Here is an 11925-nt window from a genome sequence, read left to right on the forward strand (position 1 = left end):
CAGCAAGAATAATATGAGTGTGTGAGAGTGTCTTCCCCCAGCTCTTGGATCTGTGTTCTGTTCTCTGTTAATGGTGCAGAACGTCCTGACTGTGTTTCCAAAATGAAACCCAATGCTTATCACAACACACCCCGGTGTTGCCGTGCGTAAGCACACAGCCGCTTCTCCAGCTTTTTAAAGTAATTGGTTAAATATGGAAATCCAATTAGCTGCAGTASTGGTGGAGGTTGTTCCCCTCCTTAGGGTTGACTCTTAACAAGGTCCCCCAATGTGGCCTATCAATCAGTAGCTAGGTAGTGGAGCAAGGAAGGAAAGAGTGTGTCGTTAGCCAAAGGGGTAACCATGGGGTAACCATGGCACAGGAGGTTGGTGGTACCTTAATTTGGGAGAACGAGCTCATGGTAATGACGAGCAGAATCAGTGGAATGGTATCAAATACATAGTTACCCGGTGTTTGCTATTCCATTTGCTCCGTTCCGGCTATTATTATGAGCCGTTCTCCCCTCAGCAGCCTCCACTGAACCTGAGGGGACCTCCTGTTACCTTAGTAACTAGGGTTGTTGCTAGGGTCTAGACAGGGTGAAAGCCTGGCCCAAATCCTACTCCCTCTTTGCTCCTTCCCACACAATGTGAGCTCTTATTGTTTGACCAGTGATTGATGGGGGAAAACGTTTAATCAAGTTAGCAACTTAGAAATGAATGACTGGCCCCTACTTTTCTCTCCGCTATGGCCTGAAAGAGCACGTCTCTCATATCCATCTTTAAACCCAAAGCTCCCTGGATGAGAAACACACCTGAAACATCTGCTTTCTATTCATAAAKTCTAAAATTTCAGGAGCCTGAAGCTCGCGGTTACACTTCCAGTCATCAAAAACAGGCCATGGTTGAATTATCTCCTCAATCWCCTTCCGGCCTGCCTAAATGCTCTAAAGTGTTGGTTAGGATGAGGGCTGTGGGGAGAGAGAGGCCTCAGCTAGGGCTGGTGATGAAGCTCTGCTACTGCGAGAAACATCAGCGCACAGTTCTCCCTCAGCCTCCCTCTATAATGGTCTGGCCAGAGAAAACAGGGGTACGCTTTCTCGGCTCCATCTGCAGAAAGATTTAAATTCTGTCACGTTGAGAAAATATGGGACGCAGGAGGAAGAGTGAGGTGGAACTAGGGAAAGATCAAGTTAACAGGAGAGGGGCCTTCCAGGCAGCCCACACAAACTGAGACCCCTGATAGGGTGAGAGAAAAGAACAGTGGACCGGCTTCTCTACTTGCGTGCGTGTTCGTACACTTGGCAGGTTGTCCTACCATAACTCTGCTGTGTTCTTTGTCAGCACTGTCCTTTCCTGCGTGGGAACTCTACTCCAGCCGGAGAAGCCACCTGTAGCAGCTAGAAGGAGGTCACCGCCTCCCACTGAGGTCAGAGTGTCTGCCAGAGGTCCCAACCTCTCTGGGCTCGGCTCCCATTGTGTCTGATAGCTTCCAGTTGGATTTGCAGTAGGTATGTTTCTGTTGTGTGACAGCTCTGGCTTCGTGTTGACACGGATCAGCAGAATACAGCTTACTCAAAGGGCTTGAACAGAGACACCTGCTGCAACTATTTGATGTGCGAGATCTACTCTGTGTGTGTGATCTACTCTGTGTGTCATCCTTTTGGGAAGTATTTCTGAGGCGTTATCACAACAGTTTGAGCCTTTCTCCCCACTCTAGCCCGTCAGTCAAGATATCTGTCAGTTAGTATGTCCATGTCCACTCTACAACATCCCAGTCTTTCATCTCCTCTTTTCWAATTTTCTTCTCATGTTCTCACGCTTTCTTTTTGCTCCGTTGTAGGGGATCCCATCATCAACTCTAGCGAGAGGAGCAAACCGATCCAATAAAAATGACTAATGGCCGAGATAATTATTTCAACAGTCCAAATGTCTGTTAAAGAACGTGTTATTGTTCAAGACACTTGAGCAGGTCCGATCAAGATGGATGTTGGTGTGGTTTCGGGGAGGACGGCGTGCTATGCACCTCTGCCTGGACTCCCCTGTGAGGCTCTGAGGCGGGATTACTGTTTGTATTTCTCAACCCTCGTTCCGCCGAGAGTCACCAAGGTTATTTACCCTGCACACTCTCATAATTTAGTTCACACGGTGCACACTACGTTTCCCATTTCCTCCACTCATTTGGAAACCATTGACCAAAATGAAAAGGTGTGGCTGCTCACATCTACACACAGACTTCAAATGCAGTCTCGCCTTTCAACTCTATTGTACATAAAGCCCAGTGTTATTGCTTGATGTCACGTCAGTTGTTGTGTTATGCAATTACACAGCGCTGTGTCAGTGGTGGTCTCAGTCTTGTTTCTTGCCCCCTTTCACCTTGTTCAGCAAGGATTACATAGAATAAAAAATAAAATAAAAATCTTTCCCCATTTGAAGGGCAAAGTGGTGGACCACAACTTGGCCGGATGCGGCGTAGCGTGCGATTGAACTCTGCTTGGCGAGTGGTCTGAGAAGAGAGGGTTTATGCTTGTTTGTCTGCTGTGGTCTGAGGTTTCCAACCTCGCTCATGCTCTATGGAAGAGGGTCTGCACCGCACTCTACACAGGGCCATTCTGACTTCTGTGTCGTGTCAAGAAGCAAAAGCTCTCATGGAGAAATATCCCCTGCAGGGAAGACACAGGAAAAGTTGTGTTTGTTTACTGAGGTCTTCATCTGGGATGGGGCAAAATCATATCCTCTCCGCCGCGACTCTGCAAACATCTCTCCAACATGTTTGACATTTAGACAGGCTTTGGGTCTTTATTAATGTCTTCTGCATGACCTCATCAGTCAACGCATTCACATCGGTCCCAACCATACAGTCCTTTAAAAAAATATTTTTAACCACTTGCAAGTTTATTCCTCCCTGGTTCAGGGGAATGTTCTGTTAGATACGAGGCCTTGTGTTCGCTGAGGAGGGCTCAGATGTGGTTGAAGAGTAGATCCTGGTCTCGGGAGCAGCCTGTCCTCTCCAAGTGTTTTATTACATCCGGGKGCACGTTTGCCTTGTCCTCGGCCTTCTCGCTCYTCAGTGCAGGGCCCCGCCCGCCTGTCTTCACAGCTCAAGGGGGAGATTACAACCAAGATCCCTTTTTCCCTGAAAGAAGGGCAGTACTAGTGAGGCTCTGTGTGCGCATCTCTTGGACAACTGACAGAAGTTAGATAAATTACASGCAGGCATTACGTGCTTTCATAAAAACACTGGCATCACTACAGGCCTGGTGTGTGCTGCTCACTCATTAGAGTACATTCCCGAAGAGAGTCTCACAGACGCCTGGGGAAAGATGGGTTTGGATGGAAGCTTGTAACTTTTTTGACATGGATCCTGTGAGACAAAAACAGCCAGCCAGCCATGATGTCTTTCTTTTATATTTTTAGCTGCCATTAGCGTGTGTAATCCTTTGTTTTGTGTGCTGTCAGCACCAAGGCGTCTGCCTGCGCTGTGCTGCGCGTCATCTCCTCTCCCCACACAGGGGGTGGCTGTACTCCGGAAGCTATTTTTAGCGCTGCCGCGCGTCCCACTCCAGCACAGCTAATTGAGTGCTTATTAATCTTGTTTTTTGGACTTGATAATTTCTCATTTTTGACAGGACCTGTTTTATCTGAAGCTTCGGACCGGGTTGTTTGTTTGAATCGCAGACTTCCTGTCTGAGGTTGTTTTCTAAACGGGTAGTTGAGGACAGGAGAATCATTTTCTTACAGTCCTTAAATGGTTCATTTCCCCTGAGCACACCCCCTCTCCGACCATCCTGTAGTGTCCAGCTAGTGCCCTTTCCCTTTCATGCCAGATAGCCTCTCTTGTCCCCACAGGGTGTAGGACCTGGAGGGGAATGAATCCACTACATTTAGACTAGGCTCCCCTGGCGTCAGTGTGTCCTGGCATCCTGAAGATGTCTTCAAGGTGCGTACAGTAACAGTGCTTTTCAGTTTCATAATGAGAGTTTAAATAATTAGTGAGAGTGAAAAGTTCTAGTGTGAGAGTGAAAAGTTCTAGTGTGAGAGTGAAAAGTTCTAGTGTGGGGTTGAAAAGTTCTAGTGTGAGAGTGAAAAGTTCTAGTGTGAGAGTGAAAAGTTCTAGTGTGAGAGTGAAAAGTTCTAGTGTGAGAGTGAAAAGTGTCTAGTTGGGAGTGAAAGTTTCTAGTGTGGGAGTGAAAGTTCTAGTGTGGGAGTGAAAAGTTCCCGTGTGAGAGTGACGAAGTCTAGTGTGAGAGTGAAAAGATCTAGTGTGGAGAGTGTGGAAAAAAGATTTTGAAGTGAGGCTAGTGTGAGAGTGAAAATATTCTAGTGGTTGGAGCTTGAAAGAATCTCGCATACTAAACCTTGATCTCTGTCACAGCTGATGGTGGCCGAGAAGAAAAGGGACAATCCGTTCCTATGACTCTGGTTACCGCAGCACCATTTTTCTCGGATTGCGGCCGTCGCCTCATTGTCGGCGACTGGTGCTCCAACACCATCAAGGTGGCGCCGGTGCGGGCTAGCGACTGGGTATCTGGCCAATTACCGCTCAGGTGAGTCGCAAGGACAGATGCTTGTGCACCGACTGGGTTTGAAACGAGTTTAGCAGACCACAAATACTTTGTTAGCCCAAGAGCTAACACAAGTCTTATGTCTCTAGCAAAGGTTACCATCACCTCAGTTACATACTGTGTAACGCTACGAGAAGGCATGGGTTTTGTTAATAGTTATTTGTCTGTTTGTAGTTTCGCACAAGAAGAAGAGGCCTGCCCATGTAGAAGAGCAGGAAACTTCAGGTACTGCTTTGTCCATGTTCCAAGGTCGTTGCTATCTGGTATACTTGGGATGTCCTCCCCCTTGAAATTTGAAATGTTAACTTTTATGGCTTGGGCAGTATTGAGTAGCTTGGTTGAAATAAGGTTGCCAGAAGTAAACTGCTGCTGCTATCCCAGAAGCTAACGTATTACAAATTGATTAGTATAATATTGTATAGAAAAATGAAGTTTTCTAAAACTGTTTGAACTGATGTTGTGAGTTTATAACATAACTGCATATGGAGGAAAAACCTGAGGGGAAAAAATCAACCAGGAAGTGGGAAATCTGAGGTTGTAGTTTTTTCACTCTCATCTTATATCCTGCCTGTTTGGCCTGCCGGGGGTATCATCGGATGGGGCCACAGTGTCTACCTGACCCTCCTGTTCAGCCTCCAGTATTTATGCTGCAGTAGTTTTGTGTCGGGGGGCTAGGGTCAGTCTGTTATATCTGGAGTACTTCTCCTGTCTTATCCGGTGTCCTGTGTGAATTTAAGTATGCTCCTCTTAAATCTCTCTCTTTCTTTCTCCTCCTCGGAGGACTGAGCCCTAGGACCATGCCTCAGGACTACCTGGCATGATGACTCCTTGCTGTTCCCCAGTCACCTGGCCCGTGCTGCTGCTCCAGTTCAACTGTTCTGCCTGCGGCTATGGAACCCTGACCTGTTCACCGGACGTGCTACCCTGTCCCAGACCTGCTGTTTTCAATTTTCTAGAGACAGCAGGAGCGGTAGAGATCTCAATGATCGGCTATGAAAAGCCAACTGACATCTACTCCTGAGGTTTTGACTTGTTGCACCTTGACAACTACGTGAATTATTATTATTTGACCATGCTGGTCATTTATGAACATTTGAACATCTTGGCATGTTCTGTTATAATCTCCACCCGGCACAGCCAGAAGAGGACTGGCCACCCCCATAGCTGGTTCTCTCTAGGTTTCTTCCTAGGTTTTGGCCTAGCGCCAATTTAAACTGAGATTTTTGGATATAATATGCAGTTTATCGAACAAAACATACATGTATTGGTGTAACATGAAGTCCTATGATGTCATCTGATGAAGATCACAAAGGTTAGTGATTAATTTTATCTCTATTTCTGCTTTTTGTGACTCCTCTCTTTGGCTGGAAAAATGGCTTGTGTTTTTCTGTGAGTAGGTGCAGACCTAACATAATCGTTTGGTGTGCTTTCGTCGTAAAGCCTTTTTTGAAATCGGACACTGTGGTGGGATTAACAACAAGTGTATCTTTAAAATGGTGTAAATACTTCTATGTTTGAAGGAATTTTAATTATGAGATTTCTGTTGTTTTTGAATTTGGCGCCTACACTTTCACTGGCTGTTGTCATATCGATCCTGTTAACGGGATCCCAGCCATAAGAAGTTAAATGGTTACAGTAAGGGTAGGAATGTTCCCAAGGATCTGAATGCTTCCAATTCCTCTGACCTTCATGTTGTGGTAGTCGGCTGATACCGCTGCTGCACAGACGTCATGATAATGGCTGTGGTGATGATGATAATGGTGATGGCAATTACTGTAACACGGGTGTCATGGTCTTCCAGGTGGTCTCGAGTCAATTTTATTTATACCGTTATTTACCAGGTAAGTTGACTGAGAACACGTTCTCATTTGCAGCAACGACCTGGGGAATAGTTACAGGGGAGAGGAGGGGATGAATGAGCCAATTGTAAACTGGGGATTATTAGGTGACATGAATGTTTGAGGGCCCAGATTGGGAAATTTAGCCAGGATACCGGGGTTAACACCCCTACTCTTACGATAAGTGCCATGGGATCTTTAATGACCTCAGAGAGTCAGGACACCCGTTTAACGTCCCATCCGAAAGACGGCACCCTACACAGGGCAGTGTCCCCAATCACTGCCCTGGGGCATTGGGATATTTTTTTTTTAGACCAGAGGAAAGAGTGCCTCCTACTGGCCCTCCAACACCACTTCCAGCAGCATCTGGTCTCCCATCCAGGGACTGACCAGGACCAACCCTGCTTAGCTTCAGAAGCAAGCCAGCAGTGGTATGCAGGGTGGTATGCGAATCTCTTCTCCACAACAGGCAAGATCAGCAGTCAGTTACTAGTGCATCACCTGGGTCACCCGCAGGTCAGTGAGTTGTGTGTTTGGCTGTTTGCATTGACACAGTGTGTCAGTTTCTGAGTAATAAAAGTGTGGGAATAATGTTCAGTAAGAGTGTTGGAAGTAAGGATAACGTAACGTGCTTCCTGGACCTGGTTTCTTATGTTTATATGGTGGTGTTGTTGCAGCCCGTGATGATTGGATCAACCACAGTGGGGGCGGGTCTAAGCTGGCACAAGTCCCTCCCACTCTGTGTCATTGGCGGTGACCGAAAGCTCTCTTTTTGGATGACAGAAATGTAATGCAGTCACTTCCTATGGACGTATTAGAGGTAATGCAAATGTACATTGAAACTGTTTGACCTGAGGTGTGGTCGGATATTTCTATTTTCATAATTTTTCAATAAAGTATTTCATTTTCCATGTTTTTGTTTGCTTTGAGTTCTGTATTTAAAGTTTAGACACATCCTGGACTTTTGATGTTTATTTAAGAGTCCGACAACTGACCGCCCAGACAAACAGACAAACTGTCATACCCAGACAAACAGAAAGGTGGAACTTGGCTTCTGTGAAAAGCGGGGCTGGTTCTGTCTTTCTCAGAAGCTTTGTATCAGTACTAGTTTGTTATGATGTTCTGCCAAGCGCCTCAGGGTGAGCTGCAGGTCACAGGAATGTGTGCGCTCAATGCTGCCAGCACTCTACTGGTCAACATCACAATCCCTCTACAGGTGCTCACTCTCTCTCTCTGTAAAACAGACATACACACTCACCCATACACATAATCTCTGTCTCACACACACACACACACACACACACACACACACACACACACACACAGCTGTCCCCACCCCGGTAGGTCCTATAACACCTGCAGAGTGAGGCCTGGGAAGGCGAAAGACTAATGCATGCAGCCTGCTCCTGCTATTGGGTTATCCCTGAGATTATGACAAGGGCAGGAAACTAAAGAAAGAGAAAAATAAGGTTTTGGAAGAGAAGCGCAGGGAACTGGGAGTTGAGGTCTTTTCAGGTCAGATACTACTGGCTGGCAGAGGGGATGAGTGATTTGTCTCCAGAGAAGAGGGAGAATGAAGCGAAAGAGAAAGAACACGAGAGCCACACATCTCATCGTCCTAGTGGGTGGGGACGATCAGTGATGCTGAGATGGAGCATGGGAGACATCGCACCATACGCCAACAGACGCAGAGTACTCCATTAGAAACAAGGGCTCATTGTATCCTTTTGGATGGCCCATGTACGAGAATAGCACTTACTTACTGCATTAGAACTACAAGAGGGCACGCATTCAATTTGATCATGAATCATTTTTAGTGACAGCTAATCACTTGTTTCCACAGATGGACGTTTTTTAGTCCGAGGGCGCAGCCCTTTGGATGGAGTTGTGTGTGTCTACAGGGAGTAACACAGAACAGTTTATTTTACTCCATTAATGTATGTGTAAGGGGTGAAACAGTAGGTTTTATTGTGCACCGGTGTTGCTGCACGACAGAGTAAGGCAGGTATAGGGGAGGTGAGACCTCCACTCTTTCAATCCCGCTAGACAGGCCTGTATGTTTCTTGGAGCGTACGCACTAACCACCATCCGCAATCATAACATGCTACCACTCTCCTGGTCGACTCTTTGTTTGAACAAGTCCAATGTGGTTGGTCCCGTACGTTTGCAGTGTTGGACACAAGTGGTGCTGGAATGGTTACGTGAAACAGAGAAATCAATGTCGGAGTTCAGGACGCCGCAACCTCTCTTTGCACACACCACTGAACATTTTCCAAAGGCTATAATATCCTCTTAGGGTGAATTAGAATTGCAAAGTGCAAGGAGATTTTTGTGAGAAATGTGAGTCATGAATCTCTCAATCAATAGTGTCTCCCAGAATCAAAGTGACTCAAGACCACCACCTGGTGGTCTGAGCTCCAACCTCTGTTACTAGTCTCTCTAGACCAGGGATGGGCAACTCCAGTCATCGGGGGCCAGAGAGAAGTCCCACTTTTCCCCCATCCCTAGAAAACACAGGTGATTAAACTAATTGCGTTATAAACTGAAAATCACAATTAGTTGATTATTGGAGTCAGGTGTGTTAGCTAGGGCTGGGGCAAAAGTGACACCAATCAGGTATCCCGATGACGGGAGATACCCATCCCTGTTCTAGACAGACGGCTTTCCTCCCACAATGTACCAATGATCCATCTTAACACGTCTGGAAAGGGAAAGGAAAGGGGGATACCAAGTCAGTTGTACAACTGAATGCATTCAACTGAAATGTTTCTTCCGCATTTAACCCAACCCCTCTGAATCAGAGAGGTACGGTATGTATATAACGTCAGTTTGGCATAGAGGAAAGAGTGGCGTTGGTACATCCAGCTTTTTTAAGTCACTGCCTTATACGCTTCTTGCCCTATCGTAAACATCCCCTGGACACATAGTAGCTGGTAAAATGGAGATCACAGAGGTTATTTTTAATGGGGGCATTTTTGCTAGTTTGCATCAACTACCTTCACTAAAACCACAGCAAAGGTGTTGCCTGCAAACGTTGGTTTTGATGTGTCTGCCTTGTGATTTGTTGGGAGGGTTGTCTGTCTGAAGAGGACCCTCCCGGAACAACCAAGAGAATCTGCCATTAATCCCAGACCTAGTACTGTTGCTGCCCTAGGGCTTGGATTTCGGAGACTGCTTTGTTAACTTCTTTGGCATACCATGTAATTTTTGGCAAGTTAAATCAAGTGTAAACTGAGTTTGAAGCTTGTAGTATTAAAGTATCCATATTAGGATATTCTCATGACCCCGAACCTCTTATTATTTTTGGGTTTGAACAAGGAGATCCTTGGTTTGAAGTTGAACAGTAGGATAACCATGACGGAGCTATTTCTCATAGGCCAGGAAGGCTTTCCTGGTTAGTAGGCCGACTTGGCTTCCAGCTTAATCTCCAGTTGTAATGTAATAACGAACGCAGAGGAATCAAAGAGAGATCAGACAGGTGTGAACTCTCCACCTCTCTCTCTGTAATCCCCTCCACCACTTCAGACAAGATGAGGCCTTCAGCTAATTCCGCCCCAACCCACACATGCGAAGCCAGGGGCTCAAGAAAAAGAGAACAAATGCTAATAATGAGCCGTATTAGAGGAGAGAAAACAAAGGAAGAGATTAGAGGTTTTCTTTGAGGTAAAAAAATTATTTCCTTTAATCTCCTGGGAATTTTCTTAGGCCTACATGATGTAAAACCAGCCTGAAGTGGAAATGTGTTGATCTGGATGAGGGCAATTGAGAGAAAAGGCTGCAAAGCATTACAATACAGACTAAATTTGACTACAATAAATCATTAGAGCACTCAGTACAGTGGGTTACACAAAATGTAAATTGGATCATTTCGGTCATCGTTTAATTTCAAGTGTCTCTGTGCAGTAATCATTGGATTTAGCAGCATTTTTTTGTTTATGAATGCAAAAGACAGTCCATGATCTGTGCTTTATCTATGTCTTCAGGGAGGACTCTGTGAATCCAATGACCCATCATTTTGAGTCTGAGGAGGCTAGCGTTCCAAGGTAACGATGGTCCATGACATTAGGAAACACTTAAGTTCTGAAGGCAGGACGATACTGTACATCATTGGGGGATTTGTGGTTAGTATGTGAGCCACAATAATTTTGCTTGGAACCAATAGTGGTTATCTTATCGTCATGGCAACCCCTTTTGTGTTTGGGGGCCTCAGCAGATTTGGATCTCAGTGGTGGGTTTTTTATCTGGGGGGGATTTTTGGATTCAAGCTGTGCTGGATGTAAGCTGAGATACGCAAATTATTAAGTGCCCAAAGACGTGGATGTGTGCACCGCTGCACTCAAATCGAGCGGTATAGTAGATCAATCTTCAGCTCTGTGCACCATTTTCTCTCCACTGGAGAGGTTGAGTTTCTCTGTGAGTAAGGTGAACCATGTTTGATTTACACTGGAATAATTGAACAGGAAGGCCTCTCACTCAAGGTGGTTGGAGGCTTTCACAGCCACTGTGTACATCATGGTGCTTTAGAGTCTGAGTAGATCTATGAAACAATTTGCGTTCTGGCTTTAAAAATGAATATGGGTGAACTCTGCTGCAGACACATTGTCACTGATACAGAAACAAGGCCTCTATCACCCGTTGAACCCACAGGCAGAGAGAGGAAAAAGAGGAGATGGAGCGAGTTTATCATCCCCGTTGTGAAGCCCTACTGACCGTGTAGTGTTATACTGTGATGTCTGTGTGTCCAGGTCCAGCTTTAGATCCACTGGGCCTCAGTGCTGGCTCTGACAGTAGCCAGCTGAGGAAACATAATATTTAAATCATTCATAATTAGCTCCTTCCCTTTACTAAATAACACGTGAAGACAAATGGGTTCCAAGAATTTTCTAAATGGAAACAGTTGGTTTGGAATGGGAGGCAGTGGCACATAGGCTTATATTGTAGTACTCCAACCCTCTTTGACGTTCTCGTTCATGTTCCCTCTTTCTCTTGCTCGCTCGCTCTCTCAAACGCAAATACACAGACTTCGGATACTTTCTTGTCTCTTTCCTTGATCTCCCTCCATTGTCACTATTTTACACATGCATTCTAAGGTTTTTCTCTATAATCTCTCTACTTAGATAAACATTCTCTGACATATTTACCCTGTACATTTCCATGTGTGTCTCTCTTTTTCATGCCCTTTGTGATTGGACTGAATTTTTTTTAATATTTATTACTTTGTACATTCTCCTCACAATACATGTATAACATGACTGTACATATCAATACATACACCCAACAAGGAAATATTAATTCATCTTGCAAAGAAATAGAAAGTGTTTTTCAGTTGAATAAATATATACACAGCATTTCACATCCATCCATTTAAAGGCAAAATCTAGTTAAACTATAAAAGAAATACAATAATAATGCAAGTATTAGCCCAGCAGGATTGAAGAGGTGGATATTCAACTGATTGTCTTAAATGGAACTACTGTATTTTGAGCATTGATTGTTTGTGCATTTGGCCCCATGGCCACACAGAGAAATTACAGATTGCACCT

The 11925-nt window shown here is 45.2% G+C and overlaps 1 long non-coding RNA gene across 1 annotated transcript; it reads left to right on the forward strand.

The window, feature by feature from the left end:
• The first annotated feature begins 6542 nt into the window (after positions 1-6542).
• Positions 6543-7295, forward strand: LOC139022954 (uncharacterized). The gene is made up of 2 exons (XR_011474036.1): positions 6543-6898; positions 7060-7295. It is a non-coding gene; the product is annotated as an uncharacterized lncRNA (long non-coding RNA).
• The last annotated feature ends 4630 nt before the right edge of the window (positions 7296-11925 follow it).

The sequence above is a fragment of the Salvelinus sp. IW2-2015 genome, linkage group LG24 (genome assembly GCF_002910315.2).
Source record: "Salvelinus sp. IW2-2015 linkage group LG24, ASM291031v2, whole genome shotgun sequence".
Classification (NCBI taxonomy): domain Eukaryota; kingdom Metazoa; phylum Chordata; class Actinopteri; order Salmoniformes; family Salmonidae; genus Salvelinus; species Salvelinus sp. IW2-2015.